Genomic DNA, 3,615 nt, shown 5'->3' with positions numbered 1-3,615 from the left:
GCGTTGCGGGGCAGGGCTGTAGACTAGAACCCACCCCCTGGGTCTCGAGAACCAATCCAAGCGCACGCGGAGGGCTGGGCTGTCACGTGACGGGAGGGGCGGAGCGCCGGCCTACAGCGCGTGCTGCGGGGCAGGGCTCAGCGGTGAGGGGGTGCGGCAGGCGCCGGCCTTAGGAGGCTAGGCGGAGCTGCACAGCAGGTGGGGCGCTCCAGCAATTCCGGCGAGCAAAGAGTGAGGTGGGCGGTAGCCTGACCGCGCAACCGGCTGTAACTCCAACCGAGCGCATCCCGGCCTTCAGAGTGGTCAATCCACAAGGACTGAGTATCGGCAAACTAGGGACCGGGAAAAAGCAAAATTAGTCGCTGCTTCGGACTCATTCCCAAACTTCTGTGCCTGTTTTCAGACTGTTCCCAGTCATCTTCCTTATCACCTGAACACACTCGGCCAGTGGAGGCTCCAGTTTGCTATAACTTGGCAAGCATCAACATCGCTTGGGGATTTATGGAACGTGGGCTCCACCTCTCAAGTCCGCTCCAGCGAATTGAGGTCTTCTGAGGCGTGGCTGAAGTCAGTGTAAGGAGAGTCCAAATAAGATGAATGACTGTTTATGCATTTAGGGTGCTAAGGGAAAAGATGAAAGCCCCTCAGCAAGCTACTCAGGATTTGTTATATATTCAAGAGAAAGAAAAATGTGCAAGTCTCGTGGAAGACAAAGTTGAAGGGCATTTTAATAATTGTAGAAGACTATTGGAAAAATAGGGCTAACCTGGTGGCTCAGTGGTAAAGTCTGCCTGTCAATGCAGAAGAGACAGGTTCGATCCCTGATCTGGAAAGATCCTCTGGAAAAGCAAATGGCAACCCAATCCAGTATCCTTGCCTGGGAAATCCCATGGATAGAGGAGCCCCAAAGTCTACAGTCCATTAGCTTGTAAAGAGTCCACAACTTAGTGACTGAGCATCAACAACATTGGGAACATATACCGGGAGGGGAATCATTTTTTAACAGATTTCTCCAAGCAAATTTCCATCAAGCCATCCATTTCCTCTTCCATACTGTATTTTTCCCAAGATAAGTACATAAAATAACTCACAGAACTCTTCTTGTTACTTAACTGACTCATCCCAGTTTAATGTGTCTATTCCCTAAAGCTTGTCACTTGGAGAACATTGCCTTCATCTATATACTTTCTTGTTGCTAACAGTTGGACTGACAAGCCTAAAGTTAAGATGGAGAAAAAATAAAGCTGCATGCTGAAATGGATTTTTCAGCTATCATTATCTAAGAATAAAAAAGCAGTGAGACTGTTGTTTCCATCTTTTCTTTTAGGAACACGGGGCGGTTCCTAGAAGGCTTAGCACTGGGCCAGTAACCTACAGAAATCTCATGCCTGCAGTATGGTGGTGATTTCTGTTTTGTCTATGCTTGTGTGTGTGTGTGTCTGTGTGTTTAATTCTGGACCTCCTCACTGTCGACATTTGATCAATAGCCAGCTCTTAGCAGTCTCCTCACACTCAGTCTATCTTCCCTTCTGTCACTAATCCCATCTTACCACATCCCTTTACACTGCAGACCTTTCCCTCTCCCATCACTGCTTTAAACCAAGCTTCCTTGTGGTCACAAGCCCTCTGCTCTAACCAATCCCTGCTAGGCTGGTAAGTCTTTTCATGTCTTGTTTTTTTCTACCTCTGCCTAGGCTCCAGCTTTTCACCATCCTCCTCACCAGCACCTATTCATAAATTTCCAACTTGAAGAAGTTACACCTTCCAGAAATCACAAATCTTTACTGATTTCTGCTTTCTACTCCCAGCCTGATCATCTCTTTGCCCTCTCTTCCTAGGTGCAGGACTGAAACTTGTTCCTTGTGTTTCTCTTATTCCCCTAAATAGATTGTTAACCCTTGCTTCTTGGGGTCAGATTTGCCGGCTAGCATTTGTGTGCTTAGTTGCTCAGTCGTATCTGACTCTTTGCAACCCTGTGGATTGTAGCCCACCAGGTTTCTCTGTCCATGGGATTCTCCAAGCAAGAATGCTGAAGAGGGTTGCCATTTCCTTCTCCAGGGGATCTTCCCAACTCAGGGATTGAACCCATGTCTCCTGTGACTCCTGCATTGCAGTCAGACTCTTTACCTGCTGAATCATCTTATGTCAAGAGCATTCAGCTATGCTTACTTGGTCTCAGGCTCTGTGGTACAAGGAACAAGAGATTCCTGGTATTGAGGAACAGACTGTACCATCTGTGATTTTGCAGTAAAACTCAGAAGTCAAAACACCCTTCATCCTACCTTATTTGCTAAAGTCATTTATAGTCATGTCAAAGGTGCATGTCCTTGCCTTTATCCTTCGAGTGGGAAATCCCCATGTGACCTCCTGGTCATTCTGTGGTCACTGCCGCTGACCACACAGTTCAATAAACTGATCCTTGAACACCACACACTGACAAGAGATGGTGATTGTTATGGGCTGAATGTGTTTCCACCAAACTGATGCGTTGAGGTCCTAGCCCCCAGTACCTCAGAATGTGACACAGTTTGGAGATAGGGCTTTTATAGTCCATGGGGTGACAGAGTCGAACACAACTAAGTGATTGAGCAGGCAGGCAAGAGCATACAGGTGGGTCAGAATCCAAGATGAAAAGATTACACCTCAGCAAAAATGAAAAGGCAGCCTACTGAATGGGAAAAACATTTTCAAATCATATATCTGATAAGGGGTTAATATCCAAAATACATAAAGAACTCATAGAACTCAATAGCAGAAAAAATCCAGTCTGATTTTAAAACGGCAATCTGAATATACACTTTTCCAAAGAAGACATACAGATCGCCAACGTGTACATGAAAAAAATACTCAATATCATTAATCATCAGGGAAATACAAATAAAAACCATAATGCAATATCATCTCACACTTCTCAGAATACTTATTATAAAAAAAAATGTTGGTAAGAATGGGGAGAAAAAGGAACACTTGTACCCTGTAGGTGGGAATGTAAATTGGTGATGGAGCTATTGGGGTTCCCCTGAAAATTAGAAACAGAACTGCCTTGTGATCCAGAAATGTCACTTCCTGGTATTTATCTGAAGAAAATGAAAACATTAAGTGGAAAAGATATATGCACTCCATGTTCATTGCAGTATTATTTACAATAGTCAAAATAGTGAAACAACCTAAATGTCCATCAATAGATGACTGGATAAAGAAAAAAATATATATATACCCATATATTTGTGTATATATACATACACACACACACACAACAGAATATGATTCAGCCATAAAAATGATGAAATCTTGCCATTTATCCAATATAAACAGACATTGAGGGCATTATTCTAATAGAAATAAGTCAGACAGACAAAGAAAATACTGTATTATCTCACTGACATATGGAATTAAATACAAAACAACACACACACACACTCACACACAAAGTTTGTAGATACAGGAAACAGACTGATCATTGCCATAGGCAGGGACTGGAGAATAAGGGAAAAAAGTGAAGGGGGTCAAAAGGCACAAGCTTATAAAATAAATAAGTCATGGGGATGTAATATACACCATGGTGACTATAGTCACCGTATTATACTATATTGCATATTTAAGAGTTGCCAATTG

Source organism: Capra hircus, chromosome 2, assembly GCF_001704415.2.
Source record: "Capra hircus breed San Clemente chromosome 2, ASM170441v1, whole genome shotgun sequence".
NCBI classification, from domain to species: domain Eukaryota; kingdom Metazoa; phylum Chordata; class Mammalia; order Artiodactyla; family Bovidae; genus Capra; species Capra hircus.
The sequence above is the reverse complement of the archived record's forward strand: the minus strand, read 5'-3'. Positions refer to the sequence as shown.